This window comes from Oryx dammah, unplaced genomic scaffold, assembly GCF_014754425.2.
Source record: "Oryx dammah isolate SB20612 unplaced genomic scaffold, SCBI_Odam_1.1 HiC_scaffold_23, whole genome shotgun sequence".
NCBI classification, from domain to species: domain Eukaryota; kingdom Metazoa; phylum Chordata; class Mammalia; order Artiodactyla; family Bovidae; genus Oryx; species Oryx dammah.
This window is the reverse complement of record NW_024070207.1, coordinates 99,169,188-99,187,892: the sequence shown is the minus strand read 5'-3', so window position 1 is coordinate 99,187,892 and position 18,705 is coordinate 99,169,188. Positions and strand designations below refer to the sequence as shown.

General features: G+C 39.3%; 1 long non-coding RNA gene across 1 annotated transcript; it reads left to right on the top strand.

Moving 5' to 3' along the window:
- Nucleotides 1-315: 315 nt before the first annotated feature.
- Nucleotides 316-18,371, top strand: LOC120882352. Its single transcript, XR_005725477.1, has 3 exons — nt 316-480; nt 2,703-2,710; nt 18,362-18,371. It is a non-coding gene; the product is annotated as an uncharacterized LOC120882352 (long non-coding RNA).
- The last annotated feature ends 334 nt before the right edge of the window (nt 18,372-18,705 follow it).

The following is an 18,705-nucleotide window of genomic DNA, read 5'->3' as shown; positions in this document are numbered from 1 at the left end:
TGTGTGTGTGTGTGTGTGTGTGTGTGTGTGTGTGTGTGTGTGTGTGTAGGAGTCTTAAGGACTATTTTTATTTAAGTTTGGAAGTAAGAATGTTTTTAAGTAAAATTTATTTTGGAATAATTTTGGATTTTTTTACAAAGTAGTTCTGTATCCCCATCACCTAGATTCCCCTCTTATTAACATCTGAAAAACCATGATACACTTCCCCAAACTAAAAAACCAACCCTGGCACATTACTAATAACTAAATTACAGACTTCGTTTGGATTTCATTAAACTATGACTAATGGATTTTTATTTGTTTTGTTCTGTCTGTTCCAGAATCTAATCCAGAGTACTGAATGACATTTGTCATGTCTCCTTGGTCTTCTCTGGACTGTGATAATTTCTCAGACTTTCCTTTTTTTCTATAACCTTGACAGTTTTTTGGAGTACTGGTCAGGTATCTTGTTGAATGTCCCTCCATTTGAGTTTTTCTTGCGTTTTCTCATGATTAGACTAGGCTAAGGGCTTTGTAAAGAATACCACGTAGGTAAAATGTCATTCTAATGACATTATATGAATTTGTGCATTCTGTCAACATGACAATGCTGGTGATTTTAATCTTGATTACTGGACCCAGTTTGCTATGCTAGGTTTTCCATTGTAACATTACTCTGCCTTCCATCCATACCTTTCCCTTTGGAATCAAGTCACTAAATCCAGCCTACACTCAGGGGAAGTGGGGAGAATGCAGATGCACTTTCTGGGTTATACTGACATAAATTACTTGGAATTATTCTGTAAGGAAAATTTGTCTTCCTTTAATTAATTAATTATATCAGTATAGATTCTGGTACACTTAATATATATATTTCTTATATATATAATATATAACTTTTTGAGTTAATTTTTGGATTTCTTTCATTAATGTTTTCCACTTTTTTACATACAGATTCTGCACATATTTTATTAGCTTCGTACCCAAGTACTTCATTTTGGGGGTGCAATTATAAATGGAATTACCAGTTTTTAATTTCAAATTATAGTTATTTTTTCTCACATTTAGAAATGCAGTTTTCTTATGTCTATTGACATTGTATTATGTGACCTTGCTAAACTTATTAGTTCTAGTTTTGTAGTAGATTCTTTGGGATTTTCTACATAGGCGGTCATGTTATCTGAGAATAAAGTTTTATTTCTTCCTTCCCAATTTGTACACCTTGTATTTCTTTTTCTTGCTTTACTAATCTGCATGCATGGTAGGTGGCTTCAGTCATGTCCAACCCTTTGTGACCCTATGGACTGTAGCCCACCAGGCTGAAGCCTGGACTGGAGCCTTGGACTGAAGCCCCCAGGCTTCTCTGACCAAGGGATTCTCCAGACAAGAATGCTGGAGTGGGTTGCCATTCCCTTCTCCGCAGGCTTTTCCCCACTCAGGGATCAAACCTGTGCCTCTTAGGTCTCCTGCATTGGCAGGCAGGTTCTTTACCACTAACACAACCTGGGATGCCCTTACTAATGTAGATAGTAGTTTTAATAAAATATTGCATAGCCGTGGTCAGAGATGGCAACCTTGCCTTATTTTAAGGTGAAGGCATTTAATCAGATACCTTCTAGTATAATGTTAGCTGTAGGGTTTTTTTTTTGTGGATACCTTCAATTAGAATAAGGAAACTCCCCTCTGTTACTAGTTTTTGAGTGTTCTTATCATGTATGAGTGTCGAATTTTGTCAAATGATTTTCTGCACCTACTTTAAAATTTAGTGTTTTAATACACTGAGATATATCAAGTTTTTATATGTTGAATTGACCTTGAGTTGTTGTGGTAAATCCCATCTTGGTGTTCAGTCGCTAAGCCATGTCTGACTCTCTGTGACCCCATGAACTCTAGCACACCAGGCTTCCCTGTCCTTCACTATCTCCCTGAGTTTGCTCAAATTCATGTCCATTGAGTCAGTGATGCTGTCCAACCATCTTCTCCTCTATCACCCCCTTCTCTTGTCCTTAATCTTTCCCAGCATCAGGGTCTTTTCCAGTGAATTGGCTTTTCCCATCAATTGGCCAAAGTATTGGAGCTTCAACTTCATCATCAATCATTCCAATGAATATTCAGGGTTGATTTCCTTAATTGTGATATATTTTAATTTTGTTATGTTGCTGGACTCAATTTGTTGATATTTTCTAATGGATTTTTTACATCTGTATTAATTAGAGACATTAGTGTATAGCTATATTGAGTTTTGATGTCTTTGGTTTGGGTATGAAGGTACTGATGGATTTATAAAATGAATTTGGAAGTGTTCTCTTGTTTCTTCAAAGAGGTTGTGTGAAGTAATTCTCTTAAGCTTTTGGTGATGATTCTGTAGTGAAACCACTTGGACTGTAGAGTTCTTTGGGGAGATTGGGGGGAAGAGGAGGAGGAATTTTAACTACACATTTGATTTCTTTAATAGATTTGGAATTATTCAGGTTATCCATTTCTCCTTGAGTGATTTTTGATAGTGTCTTTCAGAGAATTGGTGTATTTCATCTAGAATTGATCTATTTCATTTAAGTTACTGATTTTAAGGGCATAGAGTTGTTAATACTTTAATGCCAGTGGAATCAGTAGTGTTGTCTGGTTTTTCATTCCTAATGTCATTGATTAATATCTTATCTCTTTTATTCTTAGTTATTCTGACTGAATGGCTATTAATTTTGTTGATCTTTTCAAAGAACCAGCTTTTGTTGTCATTGATTTTTCTCTATTTTCTATTGATTTCTGCTTTAATTGATTTTTCTCTATTTTCTATTGATTTCTGCTCTAATTGTGTAATCTTCATTTCTCTTACTACTTTCGATTTGCTTAACTCTTCTTTTGCTAGTTGCCTAAGGTAGAGCTTGCATTCTGTATTGTAATGAGCCCTCTGATGCCAGCTAAAAGTTTAGAATGGCTGGATTATGTGATCAAATCTGTTTTCCTGCTGGGCTATTCTCTGAAGAGTAATCTTCCTCACAAATTTTATTCTACACCAGTGTTTTTTAAGTAATCTTAGATGAGAGGACCTCCTACTTGTATAGGATACCCATTTGCAGTCAACCTCATGCACAGGATAGCCCAGTGAAAGATGAACCCATTACTGAATTACTTAGTTAAATGCTTTACAGAATCTTGTTTTCAAAAAAAAAAAAATCATCTGGATGCTTTCTTCTTCCTTAATTCTGCCCCTTCGTTCCTCTACTTTTGAGATCTCTTTCCCTTTCCATTTTTTTTTTTTAGGTCCCCATCCATAGTCCTCATTCTTTGCTCCCTTTCCATTGACACCTCATGCTTGTAACAGAAGGCGGTCTCAGTGCCCATTTCTTCCACCCTCACCAAGTCAGGCCATGAATTTTGTAAAGGATATGACCTTAGACAGCTGCTGAATTTCCATGATACTCTCCTTGGCATTGTTGATCTTGGCTGTGTGGAAACAAGGGTTTAACACTTCTCTTAGTGTCTGTGAGTCCTTCAGTGGAGGATGTGATTTTGTTTAACCACTCCCTTTTTGATGGACTTCTAGATTCTCTATTCTTTTTTTTTTTACCACTACAAATAATGTAGCAGTGACCATCTAGTAATTATATTTTTGTATATATATTTTTAGAAGGATAGTTGCTGGGCCTAACATATATGTGTTTAACATTGGTGATAGATAATGCAAAAATTGCCTTTTAAAAATTTTCCAATACTGTCATAAGAGTATGTGGGAGTGCCCTTTTACTTATAGCTTCACTAATAATTGGTGACAAGCTATTACATTGTTGTAAATCTTATAGGTGAATAAAACTCTTGTTTAATTTTGAATTTCCCTGATAATCAGTGAGGTTGAATATATTTCATATAGCAATCTATCATTTATATTTGCTTTTTAGTGAATTTCATGTCTATAGTCTTTGCCCTTTTTCTGTTGAATTGTTTGGCTTTTCCATTCGAGTATTCACATATCAACTCATTCTGGCTATCCATTCCTATCTGCTGAATGTGACAAAAATGACGTTTTACAGCCTTTTATCTTCAAATTTTATGAATTATTTTAGAATACAAAAGTCTCTTTTGCTAAGTCTTGTTCTGTCAGTCTTTTTCTGTATGGCTTTTAGAAATGTTTTGCTTTAAAATAAATATGTGCTTAATACATATATTTGCATAAAGCCATGATAAATAAAATATAAGGTTACACATCAATTTGCTAATGGTGGTTACATCTAAGGAGAGAAATATAGGGGGAAACATAAAGTGAGACTTTTAAGCTTCTTTTGTGTTTGAATGTGATGCAATGTGTAGATATATTTTATAAAATACTGTATCTATGGGTTAGTCATAAAATAAAAACCTTTAAAAGCCAGCTGAAAAAAATCGATTTTTCCTTTTCCATTTTCTTTATTTTTTTTTTGAAAATAATTGTGATATTTATTTTAAGTACCTAGATTATCATAGAAAATTGGAAATGTTTTAGTAAGAAATGGACTATTCAAATCATATACCCAGAACTCTTCTAATCCCTAATAAGGGCAATTATTAATACAATTATTGATAATTAAATATTTAATATTCACTTAGCAGTTAAGTTTTAGGTCAGCTTTGTGATCCAAAGCTATATTCATATAGCCCATCTAAGAAATGTTTTCCTAACTTCATTTTCCCCAGTTAAGTAAAACTCTCTACTATCTGTCATCAGTTCAGTTCAGTCGCTCAGTTGTGTCCGACTCTTTCGACCACATGAACCACAGAGCACCAGGCCTCCCTGTCCATCACCAACTACCAGAGTTTATCCAAACTCATGTCCATTGAGTTGGTGATGCCATCCAACCATCTCATCTTCTGTCGTCCCCTTCTCCTCCTGCCCTCAGTCTTTCCCAGCATCAGGGTCTTTTCAAATGAGTCAGCTCTTCGCATGAGGTGGCCAAAGTATTGGAGTTTCAGCTTCAACATCAGTCCTTCCAATGGACACTCAGGACTGATCTCCTTTAGGATGGACTGGTTGGATCTCCTTGCAGTCCAAGGGACTCTCAAGAGTCTTCTCCAACACCACAGTTCAAAGGCATCAATTCTTCGGTGCTCAGCTTTCTTTATAGTCCAACTCTCACTTCCATACATGACTACTGGAAAAATCATAACTTTGACTAGACGGACCTTTTTGGCAGAGTAATGTCTCTGCTTTTTAATAGAATGACATAATAAACCTTTAATGAATAGACTTTTACCTCATTTCTTACAATATCCTTTTGAATCCAATAAGCTACCATCTACTGACTTAAAGTCTCCATGTTCTTCTCTTCCATATTTTGAACATTTTCTTTCTCTGAGGATCGCCATTCCTTAGTTCTTCCTTGAGTGAGATCTTAACCCTATTCCTGATGCAAATCAATAATTCTCTTTTCTACAGTGTTTATAGCCTACTGCCTCCAAACCTCAGACACAGTCAACTTCTCTTCTTTCTAAGCAATGACTATACTTAAAACACATCACTTTATTGTAATGATTTTACCAGTTATGCTATACTCTGAAAATTTGAGTGGAAGTATGTTATCACAATTATCATGTTATTCTGAGCAGAAAGCATGTCAGTTTGCATATAGTGCTTAATATGATTGCTGAACAAATGAAGAGATTGAACATATTTTGTGTTTCAGTGGATATGTTGAGTGAAGCAGAAAATAATGTATGAATTTTATGTGTTCTTATGAGCTGAACTGTGTCCTGCTGAAATTCTTGTGTTGAACCCCTAACCCCCAGGCCCTTTAATGAGGTGACAAAGTTGAAACAAAGCCCTAAAGGGGAGTACTAATTCAGTCTGGCTGATGTTCTTATAAGAATAGGAAATTTGACACAAACACTAGAGATGCACACACCCAGAGAAGTAATCACGTGGACACAAAGCTAGAAGGTGGCCATTTGCAATCCAAGGATGTGGGTCTCAGAAGAAACCAACTCTGTTGACACCTTGATCTTGAACTTCTAGCCTCCAGAATATGAGAAAATAAACTTTTGTTGTTTAAGCCACCCAATGTATGATATTTCGTTATGGCAACCCCAGCAGACTAATAATAATATTTATACATTTTTAACCCCTTACTTGTTTTTGCTTACTTGTGACAATTTTGGTTACAAATTGTCACATACTTGGTGGTTTAAAACAATAGAAATTTATTTTCTCACAGTTCTGGAGGCCAAAAGTCTAAAATCAAGTAACCCTGGGCCAAAGTCAAGCTATCCACAGAGCCATGATCTTTCCAAAGAGTCTAGAGGAAAAAATGTTGTTTATTCCAGCTTCTAATGTTGTAACTCTTCAGTCAATACTCCAATCTCTGCCTCTATCGTCATATAGCCTACTACTGTGCATGAAATCCCCCTCTGTCTTTCTCTGTAAGGACATTAGGCCTGCCTAGATAATCCAGGATAATATGCCCTTCTCAAGATTCTAAATTTAATCACATCTGTAAAGTCTATTTTGTCATATGAAGTAATGTGTACAGATTTCAGGATGTCATCCTAATATTTTGTGCTTAGTTGCTCAGTCATGTCCGACTCTTTTCAACCCTGTGGACTGTAGCCAACCAGGTTCCTCTGTCCATGAGGATTCTCCAGGCAAGAATACTAGAGTCGGTTGCCATGCCATACTCCAGGGGAACTTCCCAACCCAGGGGTCAAATCCAGGCCTCCCACATTTGAGGCAGATTCTTTACCATCTGAGCCACAAGGTTTGGAGGACCATTATTCAGCCATGTACATTTGTCTTATCTCTCCTTTTGTTTCTTCCTCCCTCCATTATTTTTATTATTTCCTTCCCTTCCCTTCCATTTATGTGTCCCCTTTCCTCCTTTTCTTCTTGAACTTCCTTATCAATCTCCTTCTCTTCTGCCTTCTCTCCCTTCTTCTGAAAGTGACAAGGCAAAAGAAACTAGAAGGGGATAAATGATATTTTTTACATTCTTCCATTAGGGTAATGACAGAGCTGTAACAAGGAGGCCTCCCAAGCTTGGTATCTTTTTCACCGCATTACATAGCACTCTCTCCAGTTAAGATTTATGTAAAATCAAAGAGAGCCAAGCTGTCACCCTGATACAAATGAAGCTACTCATTACTCTCTATGCATTGCTCTGAAACTATTACATCTTAAAAAATTAGTGGCATCTCATACTCTACTGTATCTGAAGCATAGGAAAAGCTTGACCATGGTGGTCATTAAAAGGACTTATAGGAGTGATAGGAAACAGGTTTTCTTAATAAATGTATATCAAAAAGTATAATATGTGTGGATAATCAACATAATGAGTGCTTTTCAAAATTGGCTTCTCTGAATTTCAGTTACTAACTTAGTGTTTGTCACATTTCAGCTGTATCCTCACAACACTCAAATCAAAATGAAAATATTAAAAAATTGTCAGTTCATATGTTTGACAATACAATACCATAAATATGCATATACTTTCCCCCCAGCTAAGTCAATCTGTTATGTTAATATAATGTAGACATGTCATTCGGAGAAGGCAATGGCAACCCACTCCAGTACCCTTGCCTGGAAAATCCCATGGGTGGAGGAGCCTGGCTGGCTGCAGTCCATGGGGTCTCGAAGAGTTGGACACGATTGAATGACTTCACTTTCACTTTTCACTTTCGTGCATTGGAGAAAGAAATGGCAACCCACTCCAGTGTTCTTGCCTGGAGAATCCCAGGGACGGGGGAGTCTGGTGGGCTTCTGTCTATGGGGTCACACAGAGTCGGACATGACTGAAGTGACTTAGCAGCAGCAGTAGCAGATATGTCCATAGTTAAAGTTTTTTTGTGTGTGTTGCCAAGTGACAACTTGAGAGGCAGAAGACTTGAATACCCTTACGTTCTGACAGCCACTCTGTAACTTGGAGACAAGTTGCTTAGCCATAGTCCTACCCACTAATATTAAGACTAAAATTAGATGTCCTTATAATATTTCGCAGGGTATTATGAAGGGAAGTTAAATGGCACTCAGCAAATCGGAAAAAATTTATAAGAACTAGTGAAAAACATGTATTCGTTTAATTTTTTTGAAAAGTGGGTGACATCTGCTAAGATAGTGGGAAACAATGTAAGCAGTTAACCAACTTGATCTTCCCTCATGTATATTCTTGCTTTTCTTCTAAATCAATAAGGTCTGCCTCTGTTCAGAAACACTGAATAATCACATCTCAAGTTCTACTTAAATTTTACTATACTGTTGATTTTTATTTAAAAACTATTTCTATTTTCCATATAAATTTACTTGGTTATATAGGGTAGGCTTATTAGAAATGATGCTTTGGGGAACAAGTTTAACTTTTTTCTTTACATTTTAATAATGATTTTTACTTTATGCAATTGAATTTAGAAGATCGAAAGAGGAGAGGCTGCAGGCAAGGAGGGTAATTGGAGAGCTACTAGCTTGTGCTTAAGTTCTTTTTGAGTGGTAATCAAAAAAGTGGTAAATTATAAATAAGAAACGTAGTGCCAATTCTTAAAATTCTGACCCAGAATTGTCTACTACACTTTTCATGATCCTTATAACATATGCTTAATATGTTGAATACATTCTGAGTCTGGGAACTTCAGTACTTTGGCCACCTCATGCGAAGAGTTGACTCATTGGAAAAGACTCTGATGCTGGGAGGGATTGGGGGCAGGAGGAGAAGGGGACGACAGAGGATGAGATGGCTGGATGGCATCACTGACTCGATGGACACGAGTCTGAGTGAACTCCGGGAGTTGGTGATGGACAGGGAGGCCTGGTGTGCTGCAATTCATGGGGTCGCAAAGAGTCGGACACGACTGAGCAACTGAACTGAACTGAACTGGAAACTTCAGATGGAGTATTTGAAACAAAAGTTAGATCTAATGAAAATAGCTGGCCAATGCCCATCAACCTCCATTTTGTAAGAAGTGCTGAAACTCCAACAACAAAAAGAGGTAGCAAAATGAATGATAAAGAAAAAGGAGGTAGTTGAAGAGAATTTGTCAACATAATCTGCCATAGAAATTGCTTTCATGATCTGCAATAATTAGAGAACAGCAAAATTGAGCCTCGAGTCTGGTAAGAGGAAAGTCCTCGAGTCATTGAGAGCCACTTGGAAGTTAAATGAGCTGTGAGGAGGTGGATGAACCACTTGCAGTGTTTCCCTGGGTTTTGTCAGGTCCAACATGAAGTTATCCTGGGAGGAGCTAATGTGTTATAGCTCTCTATATCTTATTGGCTTTGGAAAATTATCCCTAAGCATGCACAGAAGTCTCCACTGACCAAACAGGCATAGGGCTTGTTAATAATGCTTTAATCAAGGCTTTTCTAATGGCATCAAGGATTACAACAGGAGACAGAACTATGATGCCATGCAGAAACTACTTAGAAATCCATTACTTTTTGGATGTTATACCTACCAGATTTAAATCTCCTTGAAGTTAAACAGTTCTCCTTCCCCATAGTCTAGGAGCTTCTGAAAATGATATTTTGTATGTATTGTCATATTGTGTTATTTAATGATTTATTATTTGTGACTTTTGATTTCCCTTGATATTAAGCAATACAATTCACATTACCTCAGTTACTCAAATCATCTTCTACTTCTTGTTTTGCTTTTTTTGTTTGTTTTTTGGCTTTTATCTAATCCTGTTGGGCCCTAGTCCATAGGGTCACAAAGAGTCAGATGCTTCTCAGTATGTACACATGCACATATTCTAATACTAAATATGTTGAAACAGTTTGTTAAACTGGACATGGGCCATTGACTTTGATTGCTTTGTGCCAACCTGTTCTCACCATTGACTAGAAGGTACCTGTAGGACACTTTGTTAAAGTCTCCCTTTCAGTTATCTTTTTTGCTAAATTGAGGGAGTTGTTGTTTACTTGCTAAGTCATGTTTGACTGTTTTGTGACCACATGGACTATAACCTGCCAGGCTCTTTTGTCCATAGGATTTCCCAGGCAAGAATAGTGGAGTGGCTTGTCATTTCCTCCTCCAGGGAATCTTCCAGACCCAGAGGTTGAACCTGTGTCTCCTGCATTGACAGGTGGATTCTTTACCACTGAGTCACCAGGAAAGCTGCAAATTTAGGGATGGAACTACTATTTGGGGGCTTCCCTGATAGCTCAGTTGGTAAAAGAATTCGCCTGCAATGCAGGAGACCCCAGTTCGATTCCTGGGTTGGGAAGATCCACTGGAGAAGGGATAGGCTACCCACTTCAGTATTCTTGGGCTTCCCTTGTGGCTCAGCTGGTAAAGAATCTGCCTGCAATGCAGGAGACCTGGGTTTTATCCGTGGATTGGGAAGATCCCCTGGAGAAGGGAAAGGTTACCCACTCCAGTATTCTGGCCTGGAGAATTCCATGGACTATATATAGTCCGCAGGTTTGCAAAGAGTCAGTCGTGACTGAGCAGCTTTCACTTTCACTGCTGTTTGGAATACTTATTGATAGGGTGGTGAAAAATTCATTATATACCTTTTATTGGGCTCATAGAAAGATTCAAAAAAGATTATCTATAATAATAGTCAGAATATAAAACTTATTTCTCTTCTCCCAATGACTTGATTCTAATCATTAAACAGGGAGTGCCCGCATCATGACATGTTTCCTGTCTGGATTTATCTTCTTGCCTGTAGCCTCTTCTGCCTCTTTGAAGCCTATCTCAAAGACTTCCCTTATCTTTTATGAAAATTTGCTGAAAGAGTAAAGAATGTAGGTCTGATCTTCCTTCATAAAAGTCAAATATCTCTTTTTCATTTAGAAGTAATTGTTTTGCTCTGATTTTTAGTGTATTTAGCATATCACTTTATCATGACTATTCATTCAAGAAAGAGGAAGTAGGGGGTAATATTCTATGCTACTTTTCATTTTATTTTACTTTTCACATTTTTATTTTGGAGGTTCTACTCCATGCCAGACACTGTTTTAGGAGAAGATTAAAACAAGACAAAAGAAAAAAGCAAAGAGAGTCTCTAGTTTTATCTTAAAGATCTTAGGGACTATACTAGAAATTCAGCTTGAACAAATTTAGGCACAAAATGGAACTTGATCCACTCTAACAACCAAGGGAACGGAAAGTGGTGCAGCCAGGCTTCTGAGACAGGGGGCGTCACGGTGTTCTCTCTGCCAGGCTCTGCTTCTCCATGGTGGTCTCCTTTATCTTCTGTAATCCATCTTCCACAAGTTCTTTAGCCCAATTCTCATAGCTCTTGTCCTTACAGCTTCGCCATCAAAGAGGGGCCGAGCAGAGGCCACATCCCAGAGAAGCTGGGAACTCTGTGACTCATTGGCACAGAGTCTGCCCCAGTCATTTTGTCTAGGAAAATGCTCACCTGTGACTGGCAGCCTCTACCAGGATCCATTGTTGTAGTAGAAGAGGGAAAATGGTGGTATTACAAGATTAGAGGTGCTGCTTCCACGCCGTGGTCGGGGGGAAGTGGGGACTGCTGGGGAAAATAAACAATATATATTTATACAGAGGTAGCTTTGGTGTCCCCCTGCCCAAGTTTATGTTCTGATTTTCCAGTTTTTAGTCCACACGATGATGGAGAAATGATGTGTCTTTCCTAAGCCTCAGTCTTCTGATACGAAAAATGGGATATGTAATTTCAAGTGACTCATGCCTGTTGCCTTGTTATTGTTGTTGTTCAGTCGCTCAGGTGTGTCCAGCTCTTTGCAACCCCATGGACTGCAGCACACCAGGCTTCCCTGTCCTTCACTATTTCCCAGGGCTTGCTCAAGCTCATGTCCATTGAGTCAGTGATGCCATCCAACCATCTCATCCTCTGTCATCCCCTGCTCCTTCTGCCTTCAATCTTTCCCAGCATCAGTGTCTTTTCTAGTGAGTCAGCTCTTTGCATCAGGTGGCCAAAGTATTGGAGCTTCAGCTTTAGCATCAGTCCTTCCAATGAATATTCAGGATTGGTTTCTTTTAGGATTGACTGGTTCGATCCTCTTGCAGTCCAAGGGACTCTGAAGAGTATTCTCCAACACCATAGTTCAAAAGCATCAATTCTTTGGCACTCAGCTTTCTTTACAGTCCAACTCTCACATCCATACATGACTACAGGAAAAACTATGGCTTTGACTAGATAGACCTTTGTCAACAAAGGGATGTCTCTGTTTTTTCATATGCTGTATAGGTTTGTCATTACTTCTTGGAAGAAAAGCTATGACAAACCTAGACAGGTATGAAAAACCTAGACAGCGTTTTTAAAAGCAGAGACATCACTTTGCTGACGATGGTCCAGCAGAGGACGAGATAGTTGGATGGCATCACCGACTCAATGGACATGAGTTTGAGCAAGCTCCAGGAGATGGTGAAAGGACAGGGAAGAGGTTTGCAAAGAGTTCAACATGACTGAATGACTGAACAACAACAAAAGGTTTGTCATAACTTTTCTTCCAAAGAGCAAGCATCTTTTAATTTCATGGCTGCAGTCACCATCTGCAGTGATTTTGGAGCCCAAGAAAAGAAAGTCTGTCACTGTTTCCATTGTTTCCCCATCTATTTGCCATGAAGTGATGGGACTGGATGCCATGATCTTCGTTTTTTGAATGTTGAGCTTTAAGCCAACTTTTTCACTCTCCTCTTTCATATTCATGAAGAGGCTCTTTAGTTCCTCTTCCCTTTCTCCTATAAGGATGGTGTCATCTGCATATCTGAGATTATTGATAGTTTTCCCAGAAATCTTGATTCCAGCTTCTACTTCATCCAGCATAGCATTTCTCATGATGTACTCTGCATATAAGTTAAATAAGGAGGGTGACGATATACAGCCTTGATATACTCCTTTCCCAATTTGGAACCAGTCCATTGTTCCATGTCCGGTTCTAACTGTTGCTTCTTGATCTGCATACAGGTTTCTCAGGAGGTAGGTCAGGTGGTCTGGTATTCCCATCTCTTTCAGAATTTTCCACAATTTGTTGTGATCCACACAGTCAAAGTCTTTAGCATATTCAGTGAAGCAGAAGTAGATGTTTTTCTGGAATTCCATCACCTCCACTAGCTTGGTTCATAGAGATGTTTCGTAAGGCCCACTTGACTTCTCACTCCAAGATATCTGGCTCTAGGTGAGTGATCACAGCATCATGGTTATCTGGGTCATTAAGATCTTTTTTTTTTTAATTTCTTCTGTGTATAATTCTTGCCACCTCTTCTTAATATCTTCTGCTTCTGTTAGATCCATACCCTTTCTGTCCTTTATTGTGCCCATTTTTCAGTGAACTGTTCCCTTCAAGAAAACTAGAGATACCATGGTGCCTGGAACACATTAGTCTCACAATGAATGAAGCCTTTTATTCTAATTATAATATCCTCTACATTGGCCTAAATAATCCCAGTCTCTGTTCAGTGAAGCTAATAGAACATTCTGAAAATTAAGGGCTTGAGCAAATTCCCTTTGGGGTTCTTGCTGCCAGGTTGATGACAGCAGTTAAGATTCTTGCCATGATAATATGGTTGAGTTTGTTGGTAGCATGGGAGATAGTCTTGTTTGCTGGGACTTAAGTTGCTTCCCAAGGGAGGATGACCTTTCTGGGTTCTTGTCAGTTGTGGCCATTTAGACAGTCTGTTGAATTCAAATTGGCAAAAACTTGTGGCTTTGCCAGTTTTTATCATGAACCCTTAGACCAGGTACTAGGATAGAGTCAGGGGACTTTAGAGAGCTCGTAGCCATTATCTTGTTGAACTTTTCCCAGTGACTCTCTTGAAAGTTTTCTTATGGCAAGGGCTTGAGGGGAATTTAAACCTACTGAAAAAAGTTGTCTGTGCTTGCTAGGAGTGGGGAGCCAGTGGACTGGGAAGAAGACAGCAGGCTTTTGTCGCTGCACGCTTCCCATGTGAGATAACCAAAAATACATATTTTCAAAGCCCTCAGAAATTTAAATTGCTTCCAGAATGTCTGCTGAGAACAGCTTTAGATATTTCTAGACTTGCAAAGCCTGGCAGGTTCATTCATGTTTGGCAGAATGCATCATATGCAGCCATACACAGCTTTTCTAACACCTGGGATGCTCAAAATCTTGAGATCCTCACTCTGATAAAGGCAGTGTGGTTATATCAGCTAAAGGGGAAGGGTGTTTTCCTTATTCTAAGCACAAAAGACTGCTGCTTATGCTTTGGATGTTAATAGTTAGTATTTCATGAGATAAAAATAGATTGGGAGGCAAGTACCCCGAATCCACTGGGCCTATATTTAATTGAGGCAGGTAGATGTGGATGGATTCTAATATCACACGAAGTATTTCTCAAAATCATTTTTCAGTCTGATATTTTTTCACTTCAAGGAGAAAGTTTAAAACAGACTTGTTTGTAGTTAAATACATAGTTTTCTATCTGGACCTGATCATTTTTCTTTGAAAGATCATTCACCTGGAAGTCCTTGGTTTAAAGTGATTGCTTGGGCCGCGCAGTTTTTCTCCTCCTCCTCTCATCCCTCCTATATACAGCTGAATCTTGCTTGTAATGTTTTCCATTTAGGCATCTATTCAGGTCAATTTTGTTAACTTATTCCCCACAGGCAGGAAAAAACCATTTTATAGAATGGTGTATGCTGCATTCATCCTAATTTCCCTTCATATGATGGATTACAGATTTTTCTCTTATGTAACATCAGTTTAGTGCTAAAGTGAAATGTGAAGATTTACAGATCTCTTTCCAGAAGTAGTATTACCCATGAACTCTAAAGCAATTAAAAAAAAATTACTGGAGGAGGTAGCAGAATAAGGGAAAAATCTTGATGGTGGGATGAAAAAATCCTGAAAATAGCATTTTGGTTTGCATGACCAAAGGGGGATAATCTGAAAATACTGAGGTATTTGGATGACGATACCATACCCAGAAAGAGTGACTCTCCACATGACAGGTGTTTGAACAGGTCATAAAGGGCTGAGTTGGATGTGAGAGACTGACTTTTGCATCATAGAAACATCCTCAAGGAGCTTGTGCTGAGGAAACAAGGGCATATAGGCTGAATCTGCAAATGCCTCACAGTTTTCACATCTCTCTCTCTCTCTAAGTATAATATCCTGTGGCGGAGGAAAAATCCCCATTTTCTCCCTGGTAATCACAAGTGGTTTTAGCAGTGAGGTTCTGTTATTTTATTCTTGATTTGTTACAGATGGTCGTGAAAAGATGAATCATTTGTGGTTGCAGTGAGGAGAATAAAACTCAAGACTTCAGTGCCTGGTTTACTGATCACTGCAGACCAAGTAAAGCAGCCCCCGATGGCAGCAAATGTCTGTTTGTTCTTACCACGAAGCAGAGAAAACTCATTGCCTTCTCGGTCTAGTAGATGTGATGCTATCTATCTCTAGCTGCCAACTACCGGGCTTCTGGTACCTGGTTAGGGTAGAAACTGCTTGTTCATAAGAAGCAGTTGATGAATAATAAGTCATAAGAACATTCCCGCAAATAAACCTACCAATAAATATGACGAGCATATTAGGTTTCCTGTTGATTTCTTTGCAATGAAATTTAAAACTCTGTTCCTGGGGAATAAAACTGAATCTGGGCCTGTTAATTCTGGCAACTTAAGCTTTAACTTGAGCCATCAAGTCCTTTTTTCTGAAAAAGGTGTAGAAATTTAGTGAACTATCCCAAGCAATTTTATTAGTTCCCTGTTGATTTTTTTTCTTCTTGTGGACTTTCTGTTCCTCGTTCTAAGAGCACTTTGAAGATTTTCCTAAACCTTCACCCATAGCCTCTCATTCTTCAGCATCACCTGATTTGGTACATATTAAAGGCCAAGCACTGAGCAGCCCTGACTTTCAAGATGCTCAACATAGAGAAGACGACATGTGGAAGAACATTGATCATTGCCATGCTGTATAAGAAGATGATAAGGGAGAACCTCTTTAGTGAACCTGAGGACTGTAAAGATGCTTGTGGGAACCTGTTAGCATTAAGTGAGCTCATTCTTGAGGGACAAGTAAGGATTAGCCAGAGAGATCAGCATACAGACAGAAGAGGAAGAAAAGAATCTCCAGCAGATGGAACGGCATGGCCAAAGATTTGGAGGTTTAAGGTACCTTAGCACATTGAATTGAAGATAGACTAGCAGTTCTGAAGCAAGTGATATGTGTGTGAGTGTAAGTATGTACAGACATATGCACGCTTGTGCACACGCAGTGGTAATACTGGAAAATTTTTCCATGTAGAAAAATCCACATGAATATTTTGGCCAACACAATGTAATGGAGGATAAGTCTGTGACCTTGTAGGTCACCTGACTCAATATGATGTTTCACGACATAGGGGATAATTCCACTGCAGACAAGGCGCGTGAAACATTTCCATTCTCCCATGAATAAGGAGGCATCAAACAGGAAAAAGAAAACAGAACCAAGCATTATAGGTATAAATTCAGAGAGATGGAGGAAGCTGAGGACTGAGGTAGAGGAACAGTTTTTAAGTCCATCGTGTGCAGTGTGACTTCCTTGTTATTATTTTTTGAAGTGTTGCATATTTATACTCTCAATGTCAACCCCAATATTCAACTACAAATCCAAATATAAGCTGACTCCAACTTACAAATACGTTATGTCCCCAAAATGGAACAGTGCTTCTGGGTACCTGCTGTCTCATATATTTGGTTGACATTAAGTTACCCTGTCTCCAACATATCCCAAAGGCATTTTAGCCAATATATACACAACAAAGTCCTAATCTTCCCTTATGCTCCTGAACTCATACCCCCTTTCCTCTCTTCTTCCACCCTGACTTACTGCATCTCTATCACTTAGACATCTAAGTTAGAGCACTTGTAGGCATTCTTCTTTCATATCCCATGTTCTATCAATCATTGAGTCTGATTTTAGGGCCAGTTTAATCCATTCCTTCTTCAGTACTTCCACTGCCCTAACCCAGGCTCTCTTTTCCTCCTATGTGAGTGACCGTAATAGCCAAGCTTTCTCTTATTGGACCCAGAGTGATCTCACTGCTGCTGCTAACTCGCTTCAGTCATGTCCAACTCTGTGCGACCGCAGAGATGGCAGCCCACCAGGCTCCCCCATCCCTGGGATTCTCCAGGCAAGAACACTGGAGTGGGTTGCCATTTCCTTCTCCAGTGCATGAAAGTGAAAAGTGAAAGGGAAGTCACTCAGTCGTGTCTGACTCTTAGCGACCCCATGGACTGCAGCCCACCAGGCTCCTCCGCCCATGGGATTTTCCAGGCAAGAGTACTGGAGTGGGGTGCCATTGCCTTCTCCAAGTGACCTCACTAAGGTGTGCTAACTTTACCTCTAAATCATTCCAGTGGCTCCATGTTACCTTCCAGATGGAGGCCAATTTTATTAATATTGTGCACAAAGTATATCTGTACACATCAACTTGTGCCCTACATTCCAGTCCCAGGGAACAACTGGCCCACCCCCTAGATGTACTGGCTACATCACACCTCCTCTATGCCTTTCCATGTTTGTCTCACCTTGCCTCCTATCATCTCCTTGTCCTCTTTCAGAAACCAGCCCAGACATCACATCTGAAAGGCTTGTCTGTCTATTTAATCATCATTTAGTGGTGATGTATTCAACATGTGATGCCTGGCACTATGGAAGAACTCAGAGGTACAGTGGTGACCAAGAAAATAATCTCTGCCCTCAAGAGTTTTGATAGGACATAATTGAGCAAATAGACACTTGCACATAAGTAATTAGATGAGGAAAGGAGAAACTATATCAAAGCATGTGGCAATACTTAATCCAAACTGGAGAGAGAGATTTTCAGAGGAAGTGACATCTAAGCCAAAACCTGAAGAATACATAGGAGTGACCACCAGGCTGTAGAAGGGAGGATGAGGGGAAGTGATATTGTAGGCAGAGGAGACAGCCTATAAGTGTTTCTTTCCATGGTCTCTTTCTCAACCTGCCATGGTGTTTTTTGTTTGTTTTTCATTTTCTGTTCATTCACATCACCTTTCCTCCTGTAAGAACATGGACAGGGCAAGTGCAAACCTTCAAGGGTTCCTGGAAGCCTGACCTGAGGTTAGGAGCACATGTAGTCCACTGGCTTTCTGGTCCATCTCCCACCAGTAACCAAACCAGTAAGACTTTAGAAGGTGGGAAAGTTGAGCCAAGCATCTAGCTTCCCATGGTTCACAGATGAGCAGTCTCAAAGGGATTTCAACCTCCATCCTGGGGCTCACTTGATTTTTGCTTGAAAGGAGCATGATTGAAGGTCTTAGCACCTCCAAATTGACTCTAAATGGGCTGTGGCACTGATAGCTGGGGCATGGATAGCCATCGCCAGGCTCTAACCCCCACAGTGCCATGGAGCACAGTCATCTGACTCCAGTCCTCTCTGTCCTTCTGTCCAGGCCCACACCCCATTGGGTAGAAGGCAGCAGTGGTTGCTAGATGGGTGGGAGGAAGGAGAGCCCTTGCGGGGCTCAGTGCACTAGGGATGGGGATTAGGCTTTACCAGAGAGACCAGGAGGTGATGACAGTTGGGGTGATATGAGTAGAGGCTTCAAATACTGTCACATTTCCATTGACCCACGGGGTTCCATTTAAAACCACAAACTCAAAGATAGTTTATTAAGAATTACAAAATGACTTCTGGAATGATGACATGAGAAGATGAGTATTGGATTCTTTTTCTGGTGAAACAACCATAACTGGTGAAAATTTTATGTATTGTCTCAGAGCAGCCATTTAAAACCTCTGAAAATTGTTTTAAGAACATGTATCAAGTTTAAAACAATATTCAAGAATGACTACCAAATCTCAGTAAGGAC